A 15,288-nucleotide genomic window follows, 5' to 3' on the forward strand; every position below is an offset into this window, starting at 1 on the left:
TCTGAAACATGGAAAACTGAAGATGTAAAGCTGCAATATATTAATATGCTGTTGCCAAAGTAATCAGGTTTGCTATGGGGAAAAGCGGACAGGGGAAGTTGTGAATAAAATAAGGACATTTTTCTGGTGTTCAGGGCAACAAGTGTAATGTAGCATTTGTGGTTAAAAATTACCGGCAAAGTGACAGTATTACAGCATCTGGTAGGGAGGCATTTGAAGGCTTAGTTCTCAGGGAATTTTTCATTATTAGTAATGAGTAAATAGTTAAGGAACATCTAGGAAGTATTTTAACTTAAGCAGAAACTGCCATTAAATCATAAAAATGAGGTACATTCCTGGTGGCATTAATATTAGGAACTATTGAAACAGCACTCAGAATATGATCGCCTTTTTCTGTAAGCGGCTACACACATTGCAACACGCTGCCTGAAATATTCATATGTTAAAAAAAAGTCTTCCTGCAAATGAATATTTATTCCATGAATAATCTTTAATGTCTTCATAGCTTTCAACACATTTGGGCAAAAATGTTTCAGGTTTCTGTGCTTACAATGAAAAATCTAAACCCGACACCTAAATAGGTGGCCTGATTTCAGCTGTATGGAGCACTTTCAGTAGAGACATAATTTCCTTCATATAGTTGCTTCTGTAGCATTTTAGCAGCCTTGAATAACTCAACACAGCAATTTAGGTGATGAAATGAAGTCTTGAGATAGCAGGGAGAAATAACAAAGGCAGACCTGGCACTTGGCCAGAATAATTTTTCTAAAACTCCACTCTCATGCAGGAGTCCTATGAGATGATCTTATGGCTAAATATGGTCAGGACTTCAGTGCTGCACCTCATCCAAAACACAGCAATGCTGGTGTTTCCTCTCTTTCCAGATGAAGAGCTGGCGTCGGCATCCTATTTTTAGTGGTGTGGGTGTTAAATATGTTGGTTAAATTTCACATCGCCTGAGCTCAGTCTGCTCTGCCATGTTGGGTTTCGTGCCCAGACCTAGCCAAGCTCGAAGTCTGGGATTGACATCATAGGCTCCTGCTTCACAGTCTTTGTCTTGCAAGTCAGCGCCTTTTGCATTTGGGGTGAAGAGACAGCTCTCCTGCTCCTTGAGCACGAGTCAAACTTAACGCCCCGTCCTCAGCCATAAGCTGTGTGAAGTAAATAAAAAAAAAGAAAGCTTCCAGTGAACACCCACAGTGCCAGTGAAAAGATCACTGATGGCATTCAATCCATTTCAGTGGCCAGCAAAAGCTGGTCCATAAAGCACTAGAAGTGTCTCAGAACACACCTGGAAATGCAAACAGATTTCTTCTGCTCATGTTTCAGCATGACAGCAACAGCTTTCCCACCACCTCCAGCACAGACAGCTTTGCCATGTGCTTGCCTCAGCTCCTTTCTGTAGGAAGGGAGCAGGAGCTCTGTCCTGCTGTTTGCTGGGGCTTGGAGCAGCAAGGGGTCCTGTTTGTCAGCTGCCTGGAACGGGAGCGAAGCTGTAGGAATAAAGACAAGGTATATTTGGGGATATCTGGCAACCTCAAAATAAAGGATAGAGACAATAATTAGGTGCAGGCTGGAAAGTGAGACATCAAGGAAGGAATACGCAATGCCATGCACCATTAAAGCTGCTACAGGCTGTTGGGGCTGTGTTGATCGCTTCCCTGCGGAGCCCCACCCCACGCTCTTGGTTTATTTTACAGGGGAGAGGCATGGACAGGTCCCAGACTGGATCCTGCTTCCAGGAGGCCTGAAAAGGAGCAGTCTGGACCAGGTCAGGCCATTAACTGAAGACACCAAAGACTTCTGCTCCCTGGGAAAGACCAGCCGAGTGCCAGAGGAATAGGTTTCTATCTACCAGCTCCTGAAGTAGAAGGGGAATTTCTCTCTAACTGCAACAGCAGAGCTGTAGAGCGAACAGACCATTAAAATGTCTGTTCAAAAAAATTTTCACGTCCCATTTATATTTACTGCTGCTTCATTCTGTTGGAAGTCAAAGGCCCATTTGTACCTGATGAAAAGCTTGGGATGGATCAATTGACTGGAAAAGGCTCTGAGGATTGAAACCTATAATTCCACATGGACAAGTGCTAATCCATCAGTCTGCTGAGCTCAACCAAGGTGCCGCAGGGCTTTCCAGGCACTCGCAGCTCTCATATCATGGCTCTTGTGCTTGTCTGGCCCAAATAAATGTTCAGTGCTGGAACTGTAAAAGAGATTCTTAAACTGTGCTTCTGGGAGAAGAGTTGTGGTCTTTTATAGCTATCTTTGGCTTCTCCACAGGGTCATTGCCTCTGTTTATGGGCAAACTTTTCACAGTGACATGAAGGGAGGGTTGTGTGCCGTCACACCCCCCTCCCCCCCCCCCCCCCCCCACTTTAATCTTTGAAGAGCCTCCTTGTGCATTGCAATGGACTGACAAAGTGTCACCTGCTGTATCGAATCAGGTCTGCTCAGGTTTCACAAGGAAACGGGACTTAATGTGACTATAATGTGTCCATGAGTGAATGACAGGCCCTGTTTGTATCCTGATGTTGCTGAGATGGGAGGAAATCATCCTTGTTCTCCAAAAACCTGGATCCAAGAGGCGGGCTTAAGAAAAAAAAAAAAACAAAACATGCCTCACTGCACAGGAGGAGAAAAATGGTAGCAGAGCAAGGAAAACCAGGTAGCTTGGGGCCTGCCTTAGGGGCTATCTACCTCTGTCTAAATAAGAAACACACTTTTACTCAAACCCTGATTCTGTGAGGAAATGAAATTTCTGTGGTGATAGCCCACGTACAAGTGCACGTTTCCCTCACAGCCCCAACCTGCAGTAATTACTGAAGTCTGGTGCCCATTTCAACCAAATGAGCAGTAGGCAGAAATCCCAAAAGTAACACGTTACTAAAAGCTTTGTGATAAGATATTTACGTGTGTGTGAGAGAGAAACCTTCCATTTATGCCTTCTTGGAATTTGACCACGATCAGAGAACTTCAAATCCAGGAAGAGATGGGACAGAAATTCCCAAGCTGTGGAAAAGTCTTGATAGCATTCATATCTATGAGACACTGGAGAGTCCACACAGGAGAAAATGCCTAGGAAAGGGGCTCTGTGTGGCTGATCAGGCAGGAATTGTTCTGGGTGAGGTATTCATCATGTCTTTTTTCCCCACATTTTTTCTGGTGTCTAAGAAGGGGTGAAAGCCTGCTGCAGCCCCAGTACAATTTGGTTTAAAAGTCCATCAACCATGAGGCATGAATCCTTTGGAAACCAGGCTTCATTACTTCCAGCACTAACAGAGCAACATGGTTTTTTAAGGCTTGAAAAAAACCCCAAACCTGGTTCGTTTAGCTCTTTCCCCTTGTAATTTCTTTCCTTCCCCAAGACCAAATAAAGTAGAAATGAGATGCCGTGAGAAAGATTGTTCTCAGGGTACTTCAGGCCCTGTAAAAATGGTCTGGTTTGTTGGTTTTTCAGGGGGACAACAGCCGGGCCAGGGCAGGAGAATCACAAGGACCCACCGGTGCTAATTCACCTTCAGCTATGAGCCAGCCTGCGTCCCGGGTGGGAGAGAAAAGTGGAGATGCTCCCTACCTCAGCACAGCAGCAGCCAAGAGCTCTCAATTTAAGAAACAGATGAATATGAACCACGTTGGAATGCCTTCAAAAATCTGCTAGCACTCTCCTCCCTGCCGAAAGCTGAATAAATCCCCTTCGTATTTCAGGCTCCTAGCGAGACCCTGAAATATTATCGGTGCTCTTTGACACTCTACCTGCCCCTCATCCCACCTGGCTTTCCACAGAACACATTTCCTCTGCTTTCAGGGGGGGAAAAAAAAAAGTCAGGTTCATTCAAACCCTGACACTTCTCTAGCACTAGGGTGATCAGGTCTCCTCCATTTTATTTTTGCTATTTTAATAGGGTTTCCTTTTAGACCTTTAATGAGTTTTTATTCCCCTTTGTATATCAGACGCTTCAGTCCGACCGACAGTTTTACTCACCCCATGCGGAGTAATACGAACAGCCAGGACAACCTTTTATTCCTGTGGCAAGGTTTGCTCTGCCAACATTTTTCTTTTGCTCACAGTCGGGGGGCTGTGTTTTGACCCTTTCCTCACCACCGTTTCACCCATCTTCCAGACTCTGAGCAAGGACATTCCTCCCGGTGCAGAGGCAGGAACAAACCCAGCTCTGCTGTCCATGCTCTCAAACGCTTGCAGCTCTGTATCAAGGAAGGACACGGGGGCGGGGGGGGGAGGTGGTGAATATCAAAACAAAAGCAAATGTGGGCTTTGGCTTATCTGAACAGCTGAGTTTTTTTACTTCAGCCTGAGCCCAGGCTTGCAGGACATTTTCTTACAGTTTGCAGTGAGCAGGTCAGGCTGGGGGCTGTCCCCGATGCCTCTGGGGAGCTCGCAGGCCATGCAGGGCTGTGACTGCGCTGAGGAGTTGTACCATCTGCAGGACACACATGCTGATGAGCGATTGGCTGGAGAACAGGCCAAGCTGTCAGTCTGCCCCATTTATTTCTAACATATCCCAAGCCCAGCACAGAGGGAGAACAAATCTCATCCTGCAAGGCATAAGGTGCCCGGTCTTGCGGTCATGCTGCAAGGTCAGCGAGAAAAGATGCGTGCCCAAGCTGCTTGGGGGATGAGGCAGCCCCCACCAGTCCCGGACTAAGTTGGGAGATGCCCAGATCCCATTTTCTTCAGCCACGGATGGCAAGCAGTCACTGACGCCACGCAGGAGGGCTGTTGCAGGACACCTGGCTGGAGTTCCAAAGGATTACACGCTCCAGGCTGGGTGCTGCAAGAATAAATAGGTGTCAGTCCTGGCCCCCAGATCCCGCTGGAAAACAGTGACACAATGGGTGACATGGGATGGGAGGAGTGCACAAAGGAGGGGGGAAAAGGCAGAGCCACTGCGAGAAACTGAAAACCCAAATGAGCAGATGGGTACAGAGCAAGCCCCCGCTCCAAGTGATTTCAGGATATCGGCGTTCTCCAGCCACGGGGATTCATGGCAACATTTTAAAAAGGCCAATTTTGGCATAGAGAAGATTGATGTGCAAATCTGTGAACACTTCTTGTCGTGTTTTGTTCTGCATTTGGGAGCGGGACACTATGTAGGTGCCTTTTGCTGTCTGCAAGGCAGGCAGAGTGGTTTCAGGCATTTCTTGTGCTTAATTACACAGGTCCAATGGAGTCGTATAATTTAAAAACATATGCCATTAAAGGTTACATATTAAACATGGTCTTGGTTTTTTGATGTTGCAGGCGGCTTATATTCATCTGCTGAGAATTAGGAGGTTATTATTCTGCGGAAGCTAATCCAAATTGCCTGTTATCCATAGGCAGAAAATTAAAGGAATATTTAAGCCCATTCCACAGATTACAAACTTGGTGGCATAGCTCTGCAACCAGTAGTATTAGTATCTTGCATTTGATAGTTGCCAATAATTTAAGTCAACTGTTTAACATCTGGCATTACTATATAATGTCTGGCTTAAGCTGTAACCTTTTTTCCACCCCCCCTGCTTTTAGAAAAGCTTTTTCTGCTTTGAGAGAATTTTGATTACTAAAGCCCTTCCCAGGACAGATTTATCCCGTGATTTAACATTTTGTGATGGAGTCTCATTCTGAATCAGTTGAATAATTGGCACTGACTTTGGTATTAAACTGATTCATTATGTACATCCAGGCCCTTATATAATTTTAACATTATTGTCTTTACAATTGAAACTCTTTTTAGCCCATTCAAAAGTATTGGAAACATTCTAGTGATCTGCTTTGATTAAAAATAAAGTGCAGAGGATTGGTAATGATTAGAGATGGTCTGCCTTCCCCTCGGGGGTCACCCTCGACTGACAGGCACTGCTTGGCTCTGCACAGCACCAAGCACAGGCTGATGGCCCCAAACAGCACATGTTTGCTAACCGGCAATAACTGAGGCTGTGTGGCCCATGCGAGGAGACTTGAACTGTCTCTGTCCAAGTGACGAACAGGAAAACACGCCGATCACCCCACCGAGCACCGGCAATACCTTTTTGCTTGCTGAGCATTGCAGTCCTGGTGTGGGTCCAGGAGCAGGCGCATGGCTGCGTGCAGCATGCAGCAAAGCTGTGTGGGTGCTGCATGCCTCGCCAAGCCCCTCAGGTAGCTGGGGTGTCCTTCCCGTGATGGTGGTGGCCAGGGTGTCCTTCCTGTGATGGTGACAGCTGGGATGTCCTTCCCGTGATAGTGCCCAGCAGCCCTTGCCTCACTGCAGGGTCTCCGCTCAGTCTTGGAAGAAAATACTGTGCAGAAAATAGTTATCTTCTTTTAAAATAGTTATCTTCTTTTTTGCAAATCTCTTAACGGCAATTAATAAATCTGGGCAAGAAACCTAGGGATTGCATTAGAGGAGATTTACGGCTCTCATCACCACTGAGAGACTAACGGAGGGTGAACAAGGTGCTTTGGGTAAAAAGTAAATGTAAATGGGCCAAATCCCATCTCTTTTGAAATCATTGCTACAGCTGCCATTGCCAGAGCCTGGCTGTCACCCAGTGAGCTGCTCCCCGGTGGGAGCCCACGGGATGAGTGGCCGTCGCAAGTCCTGAGAAGTCCCGCTGCCGCCACCCGGGAGAGGAAGGCTGGGCGCTGCGGAGCCTCGGCATGCCAAATTAAAAGCTGTCCATTTCACACTCCACTCTTCCCCGGCCTTTGGCAGGGGCTATGATATAACAGGTTTTGCATAGCTGCTAGACATCTTCCTAATAGTATCCCCTGTGAATTCTAAATTTCAGTCACAGCCTCTAAATTTTCATTAAGAGCAGTCACACAGAGAGAATGATGGATTAGATTTTATTGTTGGAAAATCTCCAGATAAAATTAAAGTGCTTCTTTCTTTTCTGAAACCTTTACCTTTCCCCTGTGGTGCCCTATAAATAAGGTATCAAATAATGTTTATCCTTTTGAATTCTGCAATCTTACATGTTTCATGCTTACTCCTGGGCACTTTCCTGCCTCTTCAGAGATGTCACTCTTCAGTTCAAGTCCGGGAACAGACGCGCTACCTCATGGCCTTTGCTTTGCTGCAAAGCAGCCCAGCTGTGTCCCAGCAGCATTTAGGAGACTTCACTTAACCCCAGGCACATATTTGTAAATACAGCGAGGTCTCCTTCCCTTTCCTGGAAGTCCTTCTTTCATTTCCTTCCTTCTTCCCATCCAGTTCCCTCTGTCCTTTCGTTTTTCCTGAGCTCTCCATCCTCTCTCATACATCAGCTTGCAGACAGATGAGACGCGGCTTCGGTACACGCCGCGGCTGTGGGGCCTGGGCTGAGGCACTTTCTGCTGGGAACCAGCCGCTGCCTCCAATAGCCAAACCATGATAAGTGGTATCCGCTCCCACTGCCCCTGGCCAGCAGATTTTTATAGCAGATGTTGTTTCTTCCTACAGTGAAAAGGAGAAAAAAAAAGTATTCTTTTAGGACGGAGGTCTTAAACAGTTTTAAGATGCTTTTAGTCTTCACTAACTCAAAAGCAAGAGCCCTGCAGGCACTTGGTAGGAAGTGTTCGAGAGCTGGTAATGCTGGCATGATTCATACTGGTGTCAGCTCGTTTAAATTAAATTCCATGGGGATTTATCCAGCAAAGGCTCTGAACAACTTTTAGACAGCATCCCCTACCCCCACACCTCTCACTTCACAGCATCTTAAATTAATACAGTGCAGAAAGGCCAGGACTGTACCAAGACAAAGGGCTGGCTGGGAGAGGAGCTTTCTGGGCTCCCAGACGGAGGGAAGGGTCCCTGCTTCCCACCGTGAGCACAGCCAGCCAACAGCCATACCCAGGGGCGAGAGAAACGCAGTTTTTCTGCTGAAGTAACACAAGTCATCATTGCTAACGGCGGTCCCCATGTCTTGAGCTGCAGTCGGGGTCCCATGTGGGGACTCAGCCCTGGGGACTTACTGTAGTTGCCCCCAAAGGATGCCTCTCATCCTTGGCAGGGCTGCAGCCAGCAGCAGGGTTCCCCCATCCCAGAAAGCCATGGCTGGCCCCACCAGCACCCACAAGTGGGTCACTCCTGGAGCTCTTGCATGCCAGCAGTATATTGCACTTCCAGGCTGGCTGGAGCCTTGGAGCAGGGTCAGGGCCCCCTTCCCAGCGCCTCTCCTGCTGCTCCTTCCCCATGGCACAGGCTGTTACATTGGGCTGATGGGCCATTCCCACCATTTCAGTACATTTTCCTCCTGATTTATCCTACTTGGATAGGAAGATAATCCATGCTACTGGAGAGCCAAGCCAGCTCCTTGTCTCAAAGGTCCTCCAACTCTCATGGATCGGTCAGGGCTCAGCTGCCTTGATGTCCTTCCTCTCTGCACAGAGAAGGAGGAAGCATTTCCAAAAGGAACAAATTGCCCTTTTTATAATGCCTATCACCAGGAGCATGCAAGGGAGCTATCAATCAGCACAGGTGATCAGCAGTTGTCAAGGTCATTAAAATCATAAGAGTTTGACTAATTTACACAAGCTGGGCATCAGGCCATTGGTTTTTCACTCCAGTTTTGATTAGCCACCATTGACCTAAGGGCTGGTTAAGACAGTAAGGACCGTAGGCTCAGCCTGCCGGCACCCATGGCAGTTGTCTCTATAACTGTTTTCCTTTGTAAAAAAAAATAATAAATTCTCAGAACTCTTCTCGCACCAGTGGAAAAATCATACATCGGCCGGGAAACAAACAGAAAAGGATCTGAGTCTTATCCTCTCTGCTGCATTTTAATGTCATCCCAGAAGAAGCAGTGCTGCCTTGGCCACTTGCAGCAGAGGGAAGAAACCTCGCCGAGTTTACTGGCTACTTTTATTGGTTCATCTGTGCCACGTTTTGCCGGCAGCTGTGCCAAGAAAACACCGTGGCTTTCCAGAGATGAGGCCTCAGAGAGGCAGAGGTAAGCCCAGGAGAAGAGTGAAAAGCTGGAAAGAGGAACCTTGTAAATTTGGTACCAGCAAGGATGGAGGGATGCCAAAGCTGACCGAAATCTGCCACGAAACGAATCAGATCGCAGCCTTCCCTTCCCCGCGCAGAAGTCACGACGCCCACAGCTGGGAGAGCGGCCAGTGTTATTTTTGGGCAAGATTTATGCAAGTTTCAAGCAGAGTCTCAGCGAAAAGGAAACGAGGGGGAGAGATGGAGGTTTCTTTTTAACAGAGATGTTGGAAACACATGGGAGCCATGAGCAAAGAGTTAGAGCACCTACTCCGGGGTTGAATACCTCTGAACTGGACAGACTGGGAACGGCAGACCAAACGCAGCTGTCCCCTGCTAGCTCCTGAGCTGCAGTGACAAATCTGAGGGGCAGCTAAAGCAGGGTCCCCACCAGGCCTGTCCCCAGGTCCCCCTGCACGTGCTGGGTGCCAGATCACAAGGCCACGCTCCTAAATTGCAAATACCACTTAGCTGAGCAGAGGAGGCAGGATGGCTTTGGCCGCTTCATCTCCATGGTCCCACTGTGGGACAGCGAGTCAGAGCACGGGGCACGGGGAAGCACAGGACCTTGAGCTCCATTTTCATTTGGGAGGGAGGTGTTGACAATTTAAATGCCACGAGTGATAGATAACTGGCAGCGTCTTGGGTTCATGAAGTCACCGAAAAGCAAAAAAAAACCCTTTTTCAATGCCTGTGGTAATGATCCAGTTCTGGGTTAGAAGTGACTCAAGTGCAGACGGCGTGATGCAGGGCACGCTCGGAGCCGGGATGAGTGCCTGTGGGCCGGCACGCTTGGTGGGGTGTTCCGCAGGGATCAGCTGGACAGCATCCTACCCTGGCGCTGCTGGTGAAGTCACCATGGCTTTCTGCCCCTCTCCTTGTCCCGCTCCCGAAAGGATGGGGTAGAGCAGCTGCACCTCAGTGTGTCAGGCAAAATATCGTTGTCTTCTTGCCTGCTGCCTCGCCAGGGCCCCGACATCGCAGGCACTTGGAGGATGGGTTTGCTCTGCCTGGGCTGAGCTGTTCACCTCCTGCCCTGTGCCAAGCACACGCAGAATTGAGCAGAGGAGCTGAGTTGAGAGCAATTCCTTGCTGGAGGAATTTGCTCATGGATAAAGGTGTGCAAGTAGGTCCTTCTGGCTGCTGGTCCCCCATGTAGGAGCACCAGCGGTACCACAGCTCCGGCACACACCATGAAGGTGGGGTGTCTTACGATAAGAAGGAAGCACTTTCTTTTTATTACTTGGTGTTCCTGGTGTTTTGCATCTGTTAGGCACGCCACTTCTTAAAAAGAGGAGTGGACCAGCTGCTGCTCCATGGAAATCATTACCGGAGTCCTTGTGGGTATGCACACCTCTGCATCCACATGGCCCTGCACTTCAAAACTGCCTCAGGCAGAGGCTCAGCTACTCTGAAATCACCCCATGCTTACGGAAAGAGTCCCAAAGCCAACAGTTCTGGGGCTCTGTCCACTGCCCCCAACACCTGGACCATCAGGATGGCAGCCCAGCGTGGTGTAGGTCCACTGACGTCAATAAACTGTGGCCACTGTTGACCCCGTTGTTATAGCCCTGGAGCCAAAGGCCCTGTGTACCCCATGGGCCCCATCCATAATCTCCTTGGGCCCACCTACCCACCACCACGGCTAGGAGACCCTGAGAAAATGCCATGGGCTGGTGCTGGGAGCTGCAGGAGCCTGGTGTTCCCTTCTGGGAGCAGGACATGCAGGGTCACAGCGAAAGTCCCAAGAAGTTCAACCCCTGGGGATTACAGAGGGATCTGAATGTTGTTTTGATAATACAGCCTAGTTTTCTCTTTCTCTGGCTAATTCTAATCTCAGGCACACTCAAGATAAGCCTCAAGATGTTACACTGAAAGAAACAGGCAGCTCAGAGGACACGTGTGGCCTTATCTTCTCCATGCATTCATTTGAATAAATCTGTTCCAAAGGTACTTTACATAAACATGCTGAAGGACAAACCCTGGCTCACCTCTGGGGAGTTTGTCTTATCAATGAAGTCTATAGGAGGCTTTTAACCGACTCACAAGGGCACCAGCGTTGCCCTTAGGAAAAGGCACTGAAAGTCAAACCCCCAGGATGCTGTTCCACTCATGCTCTACCAAACCATCCCTCCTGTGCTCAGCTTTCCTATTCATCAGACTCAAGTAATTAATACTGAGTAACCTGGGATTTTACAAGTCTCAGTGAAAGGTCTGTTATTTACTGAGATGGGGAAGTTTAACTTGGAGAATGTCACGTGAAAGCCGTTGTGAGTGCAAAGCTTTAGGAACATTTTTATCACATTGAAGCTAAGTGGTTTGTGGCAATAAAGAAGTTATCTTCAGGGAAAAACCACCAAATTGAAGCTATTCCTAGATTATTAGCTGGAGCAGATGTATTGTTGTTTTAGCATGGTGATGTGTATGAACAAAGACCAAAACTCAGCCATGTATCCACGTATCAGTAAGAACAAATATCCTTGCTAAGAAACTCGTTATGGAATTTTGGAGAGAAAAACCATTTTTGAGGAAAACCATCCCAAAAATGTCTTTATTTTTTTTTTCCATCAAAAATAAGGTTCTGATTTTTACCACCAACAATAATGTTAAAAAAGATCTGGATTAACTTGAAAGCTATTTCACTTTCACTCCATTTCTTTTGCCCCTCCGCAGGGAAATCCTCAGTGCACAGTTTCCAAATGTTAATGAACAACAGTCCTTTCTCTGTACCTTTTAGGGCCTGATTCACCATGATCATCCATAAATATTACTTTAAAAACTTTTCTGAGGAACTCCCGGGGGCCGTGAGAGCAGCCGATGTCAGGAAATGTCAGATATTTCTCCCTCTCCTCCTTGAGATGCTGGTAGCGTGGTTGGAAAAGAACAGATGCGTTAAATGCTCAGAGATTTACGGCACCCCCCACACACGGGAACCATAAAACGACAATTTGTTCAATTTCAAAAGCAGACCTCTGCCCGTTGCAGGACCTTTCATCACTGTTTATAAAGCTTGGCTTAAAAAGCTCGGGATCTTTTATGATAAAATGGACACAAAGTTCATTTTTCAACCACTGCAATACCTAGAAGATGGAGATGGGTGCAGCTGGAGGGGGGAAGGAGGAGAGGACAGGGCTCTCACAGAAGCCCCTCACCGGCCGGATCCTGCCCTGGGCTTGCTCCTGTCTCTCTCTGGTACAGAGGTATCCCGTACTGGGCATATTTGAGGTAACAGGGCCAGGAGGGGTTGGAAGCCTCAGATTAGCAGACTGAATGGTGCGCAAGGTCTGCTCCCAGATTCTCTGTGAACCTCAGGTGACCGCTGATGGACCTCGTACCTCTTCCCGACCTCCAGTGGGCACTGGGAGGATCAACATCCACTTCTGACCAAGAAATGGTTTGGAGTCGTAAGATGAGAGCATCAGTCCAGTCTATCAAAACCTGGCCTTGACGAAGGTGTTTGCGCAAAACCCCTGAAGACCAAAATCGCTGCCTTGCCTCTTGTTCTTGACCCAGTTCCCCCATCGCCTCTGCATGTCAGAGCAGCCTTCAGGCAGTCAGGGCATGCTGCCTCTTCCAAGAGACACATTGCCAGCCCCAGAGCAAAAGGAGATTTTGGCATTTGGCTCAGAGGGTTTCTTCACCTCCGCAGAGCCCACACGTGCTTAGTTTCAGACTCAAGGTGGCCCCAGACTGAAGCACTGGATCACCCCACCTCCCTACCACAGACCTGTGATCTCCGCAATGTTGGTTTGGCTCCGAGCACTGAGCTGGGTCCTCCTCTGGCATCCCAGCCCTGGAAACCAAGCAAGGAGTGAAGCAACGTTACCCACGTAATGGATGAATAAGAGCAGAGTTCTGCATTTATTGCCGAAGTAGTTTGAAGTGATTGTAATGCAGCCAGATTTATTTCTTATATACAGTGGTGGACTTATTAAACTTCCAGAGGAGCTCTTTAAGCTGTCATTTGGGGTTTAATTGCTGAATATAACGACTTGCTTCTAAAAGGCTGCCATGGAACAGCCCTCCTTCCACACACCGTCATCTCCTGCCCAGACAGAGAAGATCCCCAAAAGCACAAAGGGTTAAAACTCTGGCCTGCCTAGACCAGTCCACCCCCTCCTCCCCCAGTTTGCAAACAGTAGAAAGGAAAGGATTAGAGGGGAGAGATTTATGGACTAGCCCATCACAGAGCCTCAGTTCGCACTCTGATGATGGGGGAACAGCCCCGCTCTAACAAAGGGGCTGTAAAGCATGCCCACCAGTAAACTATCTATTGGGGGGAGCCAAATCCCTCCTTGGATTATTAAAGGCTCTGCGAGTCCTTGGAAAGAAAGGCTGCACCTTTTTTATTGCTGCATTATTAATAAAGAGCTGGTGAAATACTTACTGCTGCTCTGTAAATCTTCCAAGGGCAGGAGTAGGTTGCACAGACATTTGGGCTGGAAGGAAATGGAGGGGCCATGGGGCTTGACCTACATCCCCCATCCCAACTGTGGCGAGTGTCTCTGGAGTGGCAGGAGCCCAGTTCCGCTCCCAGTGTGGTGCGGACACGCTGCAGGGAGAGGAGCTCCATGCCCTGAAGGCCCCTGAGATGTCTTCTGGCAGCTCCATCCCCACAGCACTGCAGCAGAAGCTGTGCAGGGAGAGGTCCCCAGCCTCAGTGAGTGGGTGGGATGGCCCCATGTCACTGTTCCCACCAGCCTGTGGGTCTTTGGATCTGTCCCAAGGGCTGGGGAGCACCAGTGGCTGTGGGGATGGATCCTGGAGATACAAAGCCGCCTTGCCAAGGTTCCACAAGAAACCAGTACTATCATTCATAGCTGTAACTTTCATCTAACCCCATGCAACATTTCGTTTAACATCTTCAGATGCAGTAACTCCTTCGGTTCACTACAGCTCACCCAACAAGGAAGGTCTGAATGACCTTTTAGAACATCTTTTCACCGTTCTATAGTTTTTTTTAGCAGAGGAGGGAGGATTTAATGCAAAACCAAAAGTACTACATTTAAGCGAGAGATGGCAAGAAAAAAAAAAAAGTCTGCTGGCACTACCCAGCCAACAAGCAGCTGGTGCTGAATACGGGCTCAAACCAAACTATCATCCATCAGATCTGGATTTACAGGGGAGGCTGAGAGGAGGGAAGAACTTGCACTTTTACAGTTACTTGGCTCACATCATGAAACTGTTCCAGGCTGGACACCCAGAACCTGTCCCCAAGCAATGAAAATCATTTGCTCTCCCACGCATGTGCCCTATTCTGACACGGCCATGAAAACCCTGCTTGCCTGAAGGCAACCACAGTGGTGGAGGGAGGACATCGCCCATCCCCTTGCTCAGTCCAGGGCTCAGCTTCCCCCGCGTTAGCACCTGTTTGGAACATGCATCCCCCAGAAAGCCTGGAGTGCTGAGACCCGGAGGAGTTGGCTGTGCTTTAGAAAAAGCAAAAATAAACAAACCCTCATGACTACCAACAAAATCCAGCCCACGACAACAACAAAAAAAGTTTCCTTCCTAATTTCAGCTTCTGGTCATAAAATTTTACTTTCATGTAACAGCATGAAATCTGCACAACCGGAGCAGGGGTTTTTAATAAAAGGCAGAGTTGATGTAATATCCAAGCCAAGGTGTTTTTATAAGCCAGAAGAAGAGAGACAGAAACACAGAAGGAAAATAATTTTCTTGAATTCCTTCCAGAAAGAAATTTTATTTAGATTTCCTTTAACCATGCTGAAATTCTCCTTCCTCTTCTTGCATGGGTTTCCCCCCTCAAAAGCTGTCCCTCTTAACCGGCAAATCCAAGCCACTAATTTCTTTTTGCATCTCAGCCCTAATGCATTTAAAACATTTGCACGCTGAGGAACAGAGCCATTTTCAGCATGCATTGGGCTCCAGCTTGCCCCAAACCCCAAACCCCTGTGGTCCCTGGCCTTGGAGGAAGGTGCGAAGTGTCTTCCAGCCAGGATAATGTTCCTCTTCCAACACCCGGGAAGATGGCGGGAAAACACTTCCCATGTCCCAAACTATGAGGTTTGAGAAGAGAATAATGTCTGCTAAAGGGCCAGAAACAGCTCTCAGCTCAGTGAAAAATGACTTCCAAATGCCCCCTGCCCTGGGGATTTTATAAGGGAAGATGGATCTTTCTATCCGTTTTCCTTTCTTCTTCATTTTTCAACTCTTGACCTACACTGTGAACAGAAACCTCCCGGCTGTGAGCCTTCGGCAGAGGAAATGCTTCCTCCAGTTCATTTGTCTTCGGTGGTCTGTGCAGCTGAGGAGATGCATGTGGCCAAAGAGATGCTGTTCCCAACCCTGCCCATCCTGCCTCCTCTGCCCCGGC

Source organism: Falco cherrug, chromosome 4 (genome assembly GCF_023634085.1).
Source record: "Falco cherrug isolate bFalChe1 chromosome 4, bFalChe1.pri, whole genome shotgun sequence".
NCBI classification, from domain to species: Eukaryota; Metazoa; Chordata; class Aves; order Falconiformes; family Falconidae; genus Falco; species Falco cherrug.